This window comes from Lithobates pipiens, unplaced genomic scaffold (assembly GCF_037356315.1).
Source record: "Lithobates pipiens isolate NorthernLeopardFrog02 unplaced genomic scaffold, aLitPip1_a1.2 Scaffold_18, whole genome shotgun sequence".
NCBI classification, from domain to species: Eukaryota; Metazoa; Chordata; class Amphibia; order Anura; family Ranidae; genus Lithobates; species Lithobates pipiens.
In genome coordinates this window covers 94,134,817-94,149,448 of record NW_027507758.1, presented here as the reverse complement: position 1 = coordinate 94,149,448, position 14,632 = coordinate 94,134,817, and the positions used below count along the sequence as shown (strand labels likewise).

General features: G+C 41.4%; 1 protein-coding gene and 1 pseudogene across 7 annotated transcripts in view; both read right to left on the bottom strand.

Annotated features, from left to right (window-relative positions):
- Window positions 1–14,632, bottom strand: part of MACROD2 (mono-ADP ribosylhydrolase 2) — a 3,459,957-nt gene that overhangs the window by 1,294,420 nt on the left and 2,150,905 nt on the right. The window lies entirely within an intron of this gene.
- Window positions 8,737–9,095, bottom strand: LOC143989402 (huntingtin-interacting protein K pseudogene; annotated as a pseudogene).

Sequence of the window (14,632 nt, the reverse complement as noted above, 5' to 3'; positions counted from 1 at the left end):
CTCGAACACGAAGCTCATCCCTAGTTGTAACAATGAAAACGAAAATAAAGCATTTATTTATGTCGGATCTTTCGTTTTTCAGATTCTGTGCTTTCGTTATCGTCTGTCAAAACGAAAACGAAAATAGCTGAAATTCGGACGAAAATGCATTCGGATGAAAACTAATGCACATGTCTAGTATTAAGGAGGTTTTGTATGTTTATAAATCTGCACAGGAAGTACAAACCTGTTTAAAAGTGAATAAAAGCTCCTTGACACAGGTCCATAAACCGTAACACAGGTTTGGAAATAATTTCCATATCTGGCATAGAATATACTTTGGGATGCCATGGTGACTTATCACCTGATCTAATCCTATGGTATTTGGTTACAAAATGTCTGCCAATGGACAGGATCAGACAATCTTCTTAACTGGAATTCAAGCAGTTGTCCCATTTATTTTAAGGGGAAATCTATATAGTAAATTTATTCAATAATCTCCATTTGCAAAGGCATTTGCATTTGAATGCTTAATGGAGACCGCTATATGTATATATGATATGATAATGTATAAAGTGGAAATTGGTGGTGGTGGGTGTATTAACTATAGTGAATAAAGTACACCTGTTTAGGCAGCCATATCCTCTGATTTGTTTTAAACCTCTTACGCTAATTATCCAACCAATAGAATTTTATAGTGAATGATCTAACAACAAGTGACAGAAATGTTTAGGACATTGAGGCCAGAAATCCAGAAGACTCAAGTTGCTGTATGATCAGGATATGCACATTAAGGTAATATACACATTAAAAAGGGAACCTATCAGGATAGAGTTCTAACTGATTTTGAAGGTGCAAGCTCAGAAGCTTCGCATCTTATTGCTTGCACACAACTTAGTGAGTCACCAACCTAGAACAAGCCTAAAGCCTACAAGTGTTGGAGAACATAATACACACATTTTAAACAGACATGGGTCAACAAATTAAAAAGTTAAAGGATAAGTTCACTTTTATAAAAATAACTAAATAAATGCACATTTTTTTGCAGGTAAAAGTTTTTTTGTTAGGAACCTGTAAAGCATTGCACCCATGATTAGCAGATTGTAGGTGTAATGCCACAGTCCTGCAAACTGTAGGTGTATCCTCCTGTACCTCCAATATGAGCAGGCAGTTACACTGACAGGAAGCTCAGTAAACTATCATTGAGATCTAACATTGAGAAACCTCCCTCAGCTGCTTTTATCTCCTGATAACAAAAGAACGGAGCAACAGCAAGACACAGGACTTGGGGCTTTGAACAGAGATAAGAAAACACTCCAGATATATGTGCCTAGATCAAATTTCATGAATCGGGTTTATATTCATCTTTTATTTTTTGACAGCTAGCGGGGGGGGGGGGACCCTGGGTGCATGCTGTATTTGTAACATGTTGCACCCTGAATATGGGTTCACATCAGTGAAGGAGAAAAATAAACAAATGTTTCTCTTTTGTTTTCAAAATTTTTGGTCTTTTTTTGTTTGTTTCGCAAAAAAAAAACCCCTGTGGTAATTAAATACCACCAAAAGAAAGTTCTATTCATGTGAAAAAATTATAAAAATTTAAATGGGTACAGTGTAACATGACCGTGCAATTGTCATTCAAAGTGTGAGAGCGCTGAAAGCTGAAAATTGGCCTTGGCAGGGAGGTGGTAAATGTGCCCAGTAGGCAAGTGGTTAAGCAAGCATTTGGATGACAGCTTAGCAAGTTTTACTTTATACTACATCAATGGCAGCTTCAAAAATTCAATTGTGACAGGTTCCTTAATAAATGAGCTTTAGAAATCTATGCTTGAGACGATATCCTGGATTTTCCTGCAAGGCTCTCTTTAGACCATACATGGGTTAAACTGCAGTATTTTGTGCATGAACATGTGTCATATTAAGGGAGCCTGTTCATTTTAATGAAATTGCAAGACAAGACAAAAACTGTAACCGCATAATTTTTTTAACGCAACTGTGTATACATGTTGTGTTTTGAATGTGATTCGAAATGAATGACACCTCAATTGACTTTACAATGTGCATTACATTACTGTTAGTTGAAGTAATATACAGTAAGCATGCATTTTACACTATCACAATGATCTGACTTTAAAAAGAACCAGATTCCTTATCAGTAGAAATTACAGTGGCTATTGTGCAGAGTTTTTTGAAACAATAATCCTTCAGCTCCGACTTTGTAGGAGGCCTAATGCCCCATACACACGGTCGGACATTCCGACCACAAAATCCGTCTGATTTTTTTCGAAGGATTTTGGCTGAAACTTGTCTTGCATACACATGGTTGCACAAAGTTGTCAGAAAATCTGATTGTTCGCAATGAGGTGACATACAAAAAGCACGACGGGACTAGTACGTAGAGGCCAGTAGCCAATAGCTTTCATCTCCAAATTTTTTCTAAGCATGCATGCCACTTTGTGCGGCAGAATTCACTACAAAGGATCAGAAAAATCGAATTTTGTTGGAAAATTTTAGATCCAGCTCTCAAACTTTTTCTGTCTGAAATTCCAACAGAAAAAGTCCTACAGAGCCCACACACAATCGGATTTTCCGACAACATAATCTGATCAGACTTTTTCCATCTGAATTTCCGACCGTGTGTATTGGGCGCAATATTACAGAGTATGGAAGATGTTCTCATCACCCCAGGAACAACATGGGGATGGCACTCAAAAACAGCCTTATTTTCATATAGACAAACATTACTGCCATTGGTCATTTTCATTTGAAAGCAAGTGGCGGGACTTTATATGAAGCACTTCTTATTCATGTTGTATAATCTAACACAAAACTAAATGGGTATATAACCTCCAAAAGCATTTGATCATTTACAACATAAGTTACATAGTAGTCCGCAATCATTGTAACAGTTATAGAACAGACAATGGATACATTTTTATAAACATAGGTAAACTAATAACAAAACTAAATATTACAAAAAAAAATATAAGAAGAGGGAAGAAAAATAAAATAAAACATGAAAAGGAATAAACATAATTCATATACTGAATGATTATAAACATGAATAAAATCGTGGAGAATATAATTTGGTCCATGGTAGAATGATAGTAAAGTGTAAGGCTTGATGCATTTTGCAGCCTTATAGCCGCTAGATTTTAGGTTACATACTCTATAGCAAGATTAGGTATGTCTAAAGTTCCTATAAGAATAAGGTTCTCCCTAAACTGCAACAGATCCTTAGTCAGCTAAAGTAAAGTTTCAAAAAGTGAAAAGAAGGATATAACAACCATTATCCTAGAAGTTTTTTCATACACTTATCTCTGTGTGGATGGCAGTGTTCAAAAGTAGGGTCTTTCCTGTCTTTTGTTTTGGTCTGTTGAGCCTTAAAAAATATCAGTGCTCTATCAGGAGCAAATGATACTCATCTGCTGCTTTCTAAATATAAAAGCGCACTCCTTTCGATTGGAATGCAAATACTGTCATTTAGCTAATGTAAATATTCCTGCCAAACAGATACACTATCAGTTTCCTGTCAGAGCTGTGAACCTTATGAATATCTGCTTTATTCTTCTTTATTTACTTAACAGGAATTCCATTTTGGAATTGCATCTCTTTCTTTGTTGTGGGAGAGATGTCATCACTCAGAGGGGCAATCTCAAAATGACAAGGCGTGAGCAAATCTCCAACAGATACTTATTGCTCCTGGACCACCAATTTCACTATGCATGGTTTCTTCTTAAACATTTAATGACTGGTTCTAATGAAGAAATTAACAAACCGATGGATAGAGGAAATTCAACTGCCTCAAATTATATTTGTTGATTCTTACTGTTTATTCCCACTTTAAAAAAAATGGTAAGATACTGTATCTCTTAGGCTGCTTTCACACTGGGGCGGGAGCAGCGTCGGCGGTAAAGCGCCGCTATTTTTAGCGGCGCTTTACCGTCGTTTTAGCGGCGGTGTGCGGGCGCTAGCGGGGTGGTTTTAACCCCCGCTAGCGGCCGAAAAGGGGTTAAACCCGCCCGCAAAGCGCCGCTGCAGCGGCGCTTTGCCGGCGGTATTGCCGCGGTGTCCCATTGATTTCAATGGGTACGAGCGGTATAGGAGCGGTGAATACACCGCTCCTTCACCGCTGCAAAGATGCGGCTAGCAGGACTTTTTTCACCGTCCTGCCAGCGCATCGCTCCAGTGTGAAAGCCCTCCGGCTTTCACACTGGAGTTAAAGGGGCCTGTTTTTTTCAGGCGTTACACATGCGCTATTTTTAGCGCTATAACGCCTGAATACCGCCCCAGTGTGAAAGCAGCCTTAAGCATTTGTTTAAAGGTTCCAAAAAGGAGGAAACAGGCAAATAATTTCTGTAATTCAAAATACAACAAAGATCTTAATCTTAAAAAAAAAACAACAGCACACCCCTTCTAGTCTATTAGACTGGACACAACCAAACACAGGGTAAATTAAATAAAAATAAAAAATGGATAATGAAGCAGCAAACCTTCATCCTGTTCAAGTTATGGAAAAAAAAATCCTTGCAAAGTGAACAGCCTATGAGGGGGACTTACTAAAACCAGAGAGTGCAAAATGTGGTGCAGCTGTGCATTGTAGCCACTCAGCTTCTAACTTCAGCTTGTTCAATTAAGCTTTGACCATAAAACCTGGAAGCTGGTGGGTTTCTATGCAAGCAACACAGGGTGCCGTGACGAGGCCTTGTAGCTTTCACATGCGTTTGCAAATGTGTGCTAACTAAACCCCTGCTTTTAACAGACGTTAGACAGGTTAATTTGGTTTTAGTAAATCTCCCTCTATTTGTTTTTAGTAAAACTCCTCATTGCCTTTATTAACTTTTTTAATCGCAATTTCATGTTCTTACCTGCTTCTGTTTTATACCGTTTGGGACCACTAAATCCTTGCTATACAATGAATGCTGTTGCCATGTTTGCAAGATTTTTTTTATTTCAATAAAGCTTTCAAGTGAAGCTTTACAGATTTCGTCCACCTTCACCTGTTCAAGGAAATTATGAGGGTGGTCCAGTCTCCCTGCTTGGTTTTTGATTCAGTTTTTAGGTTTGAAACTGCAGTAAACCACAGGGAACACTCTTGTTGTGACATGAGTAATCCTAGGAGATTCCAAGGTGAGAGGGAACAGTCTTGATTGCTCCAGAAATATAGGAAGCCATCTAATAATGCTAATGCTCAGATTTCACCTAAAACTGAAATGTCTCTTTTGGGTGCCGGTATACTTTAAAGCCCAACTCTGAGAAATCTGCTTGTTTAGGTTTAGGGGACTGTAAAAAACACTTTTTTTTTTAAATCCTCCACTCTCTTGGCAGACAGTGCTCCCCTATACTGTCCCTTGGCATACTGACACTCAATGCAGGACTATGATGTCAGTACCTTAGACCAGTGTTTCTCAACTCCAGTCCTCAAGGCGCCCCAACGGGTCATTTTTTCAGGCTTTCCATTATTAAGTGATTTGATCAGTTTCACTGCATTAGTAATTACCACAGCCTCATCTGAGGAAAAACCTGAAAACATGACCTGTTGAGGAACCTTGAGGACTGGAGTTGAGAAACACTATCTTAGACCACTGGAGAATGGGAAGAAGACACTATGAGCACTGGTATAGCAGCACAGAAGATTGGGAAGGTAAATTCACTTTTCTATGTCCCCTAGACCTAAATGAACAGTTAACCATTGCAGTGCAGATGAAGCCCCACTGTAAGGGAGAATATTTAAGTTTCCTCGAGTCTAGCATTAAAATGAGTTTGCTGATAAAATCCTTATAAGTACAATCATTTTTATTTTTTGCATGTCCCTGAACCAAAATAAGCAAAAATACACACTGGTGTTTTTCCTTATTTGAGTATCTTCTTTACCAAGTCAGCTGCAGCCTCAATCACATATAGGACAGAGTACCGTGACAGTGGCCACAGTGTCACTCTGAAGTGCTGTAACACAGTGGTCATCAACCCTGTCCTCAGGACCCACTAACAGGCCAGGTTTGCAAGATAACTGAAATACATCACAGGTGATATCATTTGCTGCTCAGTGATTGCAGTATTCAAGTCTGCATCTCCACAAGGTAATACATAAAACCTGGCCTGTTAGTGGGCCCTGAGGAGAGGGTTGATGACCACTGCTGTAACAGACTGCTAACTTTGGCTACAATTGAATAATATACAACTAATTTTATAGTTAAGCTAAGTGGACTTCCTAACTGATCTGTGCAACACCATAATCTCCTGTTGTGCCGTTATACCACTGCTATGATTTTTGGATTAGCTGGTAACTGCTTAACTTGGCCTGGAGTTGCACTCTGAGTAAAAAGAGAAAGACAAATGCTACCATTGTGTGAATGTAATTGAATGTATTTTTATAGAGCCCTAAAAAGAACTATATCCAGAAGGTAAAATAATTCTGGTTTAGAGGACTCAGCCACTCAGCAGTTAAGAATAAGCTGGACCCCTGTAAATCTACAGAAACCTTGATGATGTAAACTTTTGGACATTGTATAGATCTGTGAAAATAAAACTCGGAATATATAGTATTTTCAAGGAGAGTTTCACCCCAGGAGATCTGCGGCAAGGTTACGTTTGTTGGCAGTGCTTGCTTACACTTTTATTAATCATCTGTGACCTAAATAATGCCAAACACTGTAGATAATTTAGACGTTAATGAGTTTCTGGCTTCATCAATAATGCATGCCTATAAGAGGCACTATAAAACCGTTTATAAAATGACCAATCATATTTTTTTTCGCCCTTATATAAGTCTATTATGAAGGCACATTGAGAGTCTGCTGGGACAATGGCACTGTCAGTTTGACAAAATCAGCTTTTAAACTTTTTGTTCCATGGCAGAAAATATGAGGATAAGAATTTAGGAACTGGCATTGCTTACCTGTTGTTTAAGTGAACCTGTTCTTTGCCCTTACAAAGTGCTGACCTCCCCAGCTGTACATGCAACACTCTTTATTTCCAAACCACTTGGTTCATTCACAGAAACTGAAAAATACCTGGTACTTCCAGCTTTTGACTAATTTCTCTTCTTCAGCACTGCTACATGGTATAGCTTTGTTCACACGGGCATAAACAACTACCTTGTGATGTGTGCATTATCTAGTTTTAAGCCCCAGATTTAAACCCTATACTTCTCTTTTAATTCTTCCATAAAATGAAAGAAAAAACAGCTACTAGTAACAACACCAAATTTATACCTCTTTGATTTCTGTTTTAATGTATGTGGCTCATTGACTTTTGTATATACCAAACAGTTATATTCTTGTTTTCTAAAGAAGACTTTGATAACCAAGGTGGAACACAAAATCAACACTAGATCAGTGGTACCCAACACTGCCCGCTGGTTAAACCTGTGCGGCCTTTTGAATGCTGAACACTTTGCAGAGCTGCAGCGGGAGGCCAGGTGCTCTAATTTTCCCTCTGTTCTGTTAAATAGTTGATACTGTGGGGAGGAATTTACATATAGCAGGGTATTGCTATTAAAGTATGTGAACCTATATATATATATATATATATATATCATTGTAAGTAGAAATATTTTTCTATGTAAGTGATCATCTCTTACAAAAATGAGGTGGAGATTGAAGGGTCGGGTCAGCAAAAGGAGAGAAACAGAAATGCACGGATCTTCTCAGGGAAGAGCTGTGCAAAGGGGCATATTAGCACAAATCTGGCCACAGGCAGGCTGTGCTCCCAGCACAGCCAGAAAACAGGGAATGCTAGGATGGATGTGCTGTCACTCATAACATGGTCAGTGCAAAATAAGAAAGCAGGGGGGCTGGCAGGATCACTAGGTATTTTACACAAAGGAAACAATGCAAAGAGAACAGGATACTTTTTAACACAAGTACATGCTACGACAGACACATATCAGAAATATGAAATGTTAGGTTAATATAGTCTTGTTACCAATGTTATACAATTGTGTTGTTATTGTTTTTTTTTTTTTTTTTTTAATCTAATGAACACAACTGACTATTTTAAAGGCCTGATTTACACCTATGCATTCTTAGTGCTTTTTGCATTTTGCAGATTTGCACTGCAGAACATATCTCATAGGAAACCATGATAAACTGACTGTAGTGCAAATCTGCAAAATGCACTAAAAATGCATAGGTGTGAATCAGGAATTTTTGCCAGTAACAGGTAATGCTTCAAATGAAAGATCTTTTTCAATCCAATTTTTTTAACTCATATTTGTCATGAACTCAAAGGCCCCATTCACATTTGTGCAATGCATCCTGTTTTTCAGGAACCCTGCAGTTCCATTAATTCTTAATGGCACCCTAACACATGTAGCTTGCCTGCTAAGTTCTATGCATTTTTGGTGTGGCTCAATTAAGAAAAAAAAAGATTGCACTTTTTTGAGTGATTTTTTAAAATTAAATAAAATAGTTGTCCTTTATTTAAAATAAATTATTACACATCACCATTTGGGCTATCAGATTGATAAACACTTGAAAAGGACCTGATGTACCCATTATTTGGTCCATTTGTTAAACACGTTCTTAACCAACATGGCATAATTAAAATAATCCCTGTCAGCTGTGGCATTATAATTCCTAACACACCTATGTTAGAGCTCGATGGGACTTGTAATTTCACATATATCAGGGAGATCCAGGTTGTCCCAGGTTGTCCCTCTCTGGTATAATGAATAGTCCACCATCCAGGTTTGCTCCCACTTTTAATGGAAGGTTTCCATAAGGAGAGATGAAGCTTTAGTAAATGTGATTTAGCTCAGTAGGTTAGAGTGATGAGAGATTCTACTTCATTTCCCATGTGTTCCCTCAGACTTTGTTTAGCTGCTGATGAAGGAATTTCCATTTCATTCATAATAAGCTCCACGTCTTCCTCTTGATTTTGACCTTGGCAGGTTCCTCTTCACTTTCTTGCTTGGCTTTCTGTTCTCTTGATTGCCGGTCTCCAATTACCGACATAGCCGTCTCCAGGTTGAGCTCTGGATCTCCTTCTCCTCAGCAGAGTCGGTCACTCTCTCCAGGTCGGCCGCCTCCACTGTCATATTTCTGAGGCTTGTCAACTGGCCGCTAATTACAGTTTTCCTCATTCTCCAGTTCCAGATCCCCTTCTGCCACCATGTTTTCATCTCACAAACCGGAAGAAAGTTTTTTTGTGTGATTTTTATGTGTAGGGCAGGTTAAATGCAAAACGAGCAAAAACTTTGCTCCTGCATAGGCGTGAATGGAGCCTTAATTACATGCAAAAAGTACACTCTAAATGATTAGCCTACATATCGATGCAAAAACTTTTAAACTTCACCTTTATTCTCAATCAAACTTTCTCTAAACTACAATTGATGGAGAAGAATTCAATCCTTCATAGATCAAGCGCACATTATTGCCAATGGTCCTCCTGGTCCAGTGGTTCGATTTTTCTAGATTTTTTTCTGGAAAATATGTATATCATACAAAAAACATATAGTTGGATGCATTTCTCTTGGCTTTTATTAGAATAGATTTATTATTTGATAACACCACTCACAGTATTGTTTTTATAAACAAATCTAAGAGATTTGCAGAAAAATGTATTTCGTACATGACTCATTGGACAAGGTACAATAGACAGGTAGGCAGAAGTGTTTGTCTGCTTATGACTCACACTTTCCAAAGATTGTTGTAATACGTATTTATGGTTCAAATACACTGAGGATCTAGGACAAAAAAAGAATATATTCATACAGTTGTAGCATTTCAATTTGGGACACATTTTTTCCACAAATAAATTGGCTCACTGTAAAAGGTGCCAAAGTTTTAAGATCTGAAAAAATGGTCATGTAACCTTATTGCTATGATAGTAATTGTGCTGCTAATATCTGCATAATATTATTTATTTATTGATTAATTGATTACAGGTATTTATAGGGTTAGTGAGTTTCTTTAAAGTTTCTTTATTTTGAGCATGAAAAAGTCTTTTCATTGTGGTAAATTAAAGACAATCTCTTTTGGACAAAATAGAAAAGGAATACATCCTATGCCAGGTCTTCATCTAGGTCCTTACTGGAGAAATGTCTTATTGATTCCATTCTCCAAACCTCACCTTCATCAAATAATAAAATGCTTGCCCGTCTATTTTAAACTTCAACAGACAAATGTCACCATGGAATCTTACTGGTTGCAGTATAGCTTAGTATGTGTTATTGGGAGCATGACACATATTCTGTACTGTCCACTACTTGTTTTTGAAATTATATAATCATGATAATAACACGAACTACATCAGTCATTTATTTAAAACGTATATACCTATGTGGAGCAAAAACTCTCCTTAATGGGTCTTGATAATACTTGGCCTTATAACCTATGGTAAAACATGGCTCAAAAAACATTACATAATTATTAATACAAATTATTAACATGAAAGATTAACATTTGATGGAACGCTGAAGTGGCATCCTGAATTGAATAAACTTTTTAAATAATTTAGTGCTTCCCTCTAATGGCACAAGTGTAGTCTTCCATGTAAATCACGCAGTACTCACTTGGTTGGCAATTAGTGCTTCCATTTGGTTATATGATGTGTGTCATTTAATTTTCACATCTGAACCTCAAGAAAGTATTTGCTCTTATCTACAAATCATAAATTATGTAGAGTAACTGCCTCAAACTAGAGAGAGAGAGTCGTGGGAAAATTGCAAGAATGCTAGATAGTCAATAAAAAATAAAAAAAACGTGTCTCCTAAAATCCGCTTCTTAGGGGGAGGCTGTCAGGTTAAAATTGTGGGTGCTGACATTACAGACTTGTTTTTAAACATGTAGAACTTGAAGCTGATGCCCACACATTTGGCATGGAAGAAATATTAAGCCATTAAAGTAGGAACTCTGGAGTTGCATAGTCTTTATTTTAGGATAAGCAATTTCCCTCCAAAAATAATGTTGGGAAAGGAAGCTACTATATATCTTCTCTAAGGCCGCGTACACACGGGCGGACTGTTCGCCCAACCTTGTCCGCTGAACAGTGTTTGGGCGGACAGTCCGCTCGTGTGTGGGCTTTCAGCGGACAGTTTCAGCGGACAGTTTGACGGACAAAGTCTTTCGGAAATTCCGAAAAACTGTCCGCTGAAACTGTGTTTGAGCGAACAGTCCGCCCGTGTGTAGGCTACTTTCGAAATGAGCAAACTGTTCCCGCTCGGAGGAAAGTCTGCTCATTTCGAGCGCGTGTGAAGGTAGGCGGGGCTCCGCCGCCTGGAATGGGCTTAAAGGGGAACCCCAACGCCGAAAAAAATCGGCGTGGGGGTTCCCCCAAAGTCCACAACAGACCCTTGTCCGAGCACGCTACCCGGCCGGCCAGGAAAGGGGGGCGAGCGAGCGCGCCCCCCCTCCTGAGCCGTACCAGGCCGCGTGCCCTCAACATGGGGGGTGCCTTGGGGAAGGGGGGGCCGCGCGGCCCCCCCACCCCAAAGCACCTTGTCCCCATGTTGATGAGGACAAGGGCCTCTTCCCGACAACCCTGGCCGTTGGTTGTCGGGGTCTGCGGGCGGGGGGCTTATCGGAATCCGGGAGCCCCCTTTAAGAAGGGGGCCCCCGGATACCGGCCCCCCCCACCCTATGTGAATGAGTATGGGGTACAATGTACCCCTACCCATTCACCTGTGAAATAAAGTACAAAAAAAAACACAACACAGGGAAAAAATATTTTATTGCACAGCTCCGGGGGTCTTCCGTCTTCGGGGGTCTTCTCGCCGGACTCCTCCGCTATCTTCTTGTAGCTCTTTTGCTAGCGGAGGAGTCCGGCTTTCTTCCTCCCCGCCGCCGGGCTCTTCTCCCGACTTCGGGGGTCTTGTCCCCCTCTTCGGTTCTTCTGCCGGGCCACCGCGCCTTCTTATAGCTCTTTTACAGGCGGTGGCCCGGTCTTCTGTCGCCGCTGCCTTCCGTTCTTCTGTCGCCGCCTTCGGTTCTTCTGCCGGGCCACCGCACCTTCTTGTAGCTCTTTTACAGGCGGTGGCCCGGTCTTCTGTCGTGACATATACCATGTGACCCCGCCCCATTGTCACTATATAAGTGACCGCTCAGCGCGGCTCTGGCATTCCGGCCGGAGAGAGCGACGTGTCAACATCTCCTGGAGAAGAAGAAGAAGAACAAGAAGAAGAAGAAGAACGGAAGGCGGCGACGGCGACAGCGACAGCGACAGCGACAGCGGCGACAGAAGACCGGGCCACCGCCTGTAAAAGAGCTACAAGAAGGCGCGGTGGCCCGGCCGAAGAACCGAAGAGGGGGACAAGACCCCCGAAGTCGGGAGAAGAGGCCGGCGGCGGGGAGGAAGAAAGCCGGACTCCTCCGCTAGCAAAAGAGCTACAAGAAGATAGCGGAGGAGTCCGGCGAGAAGACCCCCGAAGACGGAAGACCCCCGGAGCTGTGCAATAAAATATTTTTTCTCTGTGTTGTGTTTTTTTTTGTACTTTATTTCACAGGTGAATGGGTAGGGGTACATTGTACCCCATACTCATTCACATAGGGTGGGGGGCCAGTATCCGGGGGCCCCCTTCTTAAAGGGGGCTCCCGGATTCCGATAAGCCCCCCGCCCGCAGACCCCGACAACCAACGGCCAGGGTTGTCGGGAAGAGGCCCTTGTCCTCATCAACATGGGGACAAGGTGCTTTGGGGTGGGGGGGCCGCGCGCCCCCCCCTTCCCCAAGGCACCCCCCCATGTTGAGGGCATGCAGCCTGGTACGGCTCAGGAGGGGGGGCGCGCTCGCTCGCCCCCCTTTCCTGGCCGGCCGGGTAGCGTGCTCGGACAAGGGTCTGTTGTGGACTTTGGGGGGACCCCACGCCGATTTTTTTCGGCGTTGGGGTTCCCCTTTAAGTCCATTCCAGGCGGCGGAGCCCGCGACGTCTCCTTCGCGGGCCCCGCCTACCTGTACACGCGCTCGAAATGGGCGGATTTGCCTCCGCCTTACGTGGGCGAGTCCGTTCATTTCAAAAGTTGAGCGAACTGTTTGGCAAACAGTTCGCTGAAACAGTCCGCTCAAAAAGTGCCGTGTGTGGCCATGTCCGTCCATGCTAATTTTGAGCGGACTGTTTGCCGAAACTGTTTGACAAACAAAGTTGGGCGAACAGTCCGCCCGTGTGTACGCGGCCTTACAGTTTCCATTTAAGGAACAAGCAGAATGGATGTTACTGAGATGATGAATGCAGGTATTTGGGTTTACTAGTATGTGTGAAATTTCCCCTCGAAAGCCAGCAGGTGCTGATTTCACACATGACCTTGCCTGGTACAAGATAGTGTGAGATCAGCCACTTCTCAGCCTGGCCTTTGAAAGCTGCCATAATCTCTGGCCCAGGGTGTTTCCAGTCCCCCAGGCAAAACCAACATATTGCTTGAGAGGTTGCACTGGCTCAGGAGGACTTGGTTACTTCTGAGGCAACAGAAGATGATTCAAGTGAGGAGGAGGGGGTACAGGTGACTTCAGTGCCACCAACATGGTACCACTAGCTTTAGCAGCCACAAGCAAATTGACTCACTGTGCTCTGAAGGATATGTAGCATCCCTGACTATGCTTAATGGACCACATATTTGTGGCCATGTGGACCCTCCAGCTCATATATTGGTCCAGCAAAACAAATAAATTACCTTCCATGTGCTAATGGAGGGAAGGGATGACCTTCTTGGCAACAAAACAATGCAGCTGGATACATGCCAGGCCATAGACTTGTGGAAGGGGGCTGATTCAATTAGATGGATTAGGAGCAGTTGCAAAGTTAGCTATTTTGTCTCGACATTGAAATGCTGGGCATGGGGGTGATTTGGGGACATTTTTTGTTCCACTTCAGCAGGTTCAGAAGAGACAAATACCTGGTCAAAGATACTGCTTGAAACGTTGAAATGTTGGAGACTTGTGGTGATATTCAAGCTTTTTCCAGAAACTACACAGCATAGCCCCCATGATGATCCTTGTCCCCACTTGATCTGGTATACCCTATGTCTCTGAAAGCCCCATTGAGACTTCCTTACCTGTCAGTTGAGGCCAAAGATATTTTGGGGGATTCTACTAATGAATCTTGTGGAGGAGAGGGAGATGTGGAACGCAAGGAATTAAGAGGCGTGTGAGCCTTTAACTACCGATTGCTATAATTCTCCCACCAAGCTCTGTGGTTCAAACATGTGTTTCCTTCTCACTCTTGTTGTAAACAATTGGTTGGTACTTTTACCATGGCTGATATGCTGCAGGCAGAAGTTTCATACCAGATCTGAAATGAGGCGTTCTTGAAAATCAAGATCTTCCATCTGTGGTAAATGACTCGTCATGTGGAGAAATGCAACTGTCTTAATTTTTGGGCACAGCTGCAAAATGTGCAATTGTTTTGTCGAAATTTGCACATTTCCCACCAGTCCTTTTACCATTGGCTCTTACTCATGGGTACAACTGTCTTAATTTTTGGGCACAGCTGCAAAATGTGCAACTGTTTTGTTGAAATTTGCACATTTCCCACCAGTCCTTTTACCATTGGCTCTTACTCTACTTCTAATGATTAATTTGAGGTAATACCCTCTATCTAAGCCTTTGGTACATATCTTTGGTCTCTTGTTTTCCACTTTTTCATTATGTGTTCTCATTCACATAGCATAAATAAAAAAAATAAAAATAAATTGCAGCCTATCATTTTTGGATGCTGTTTCT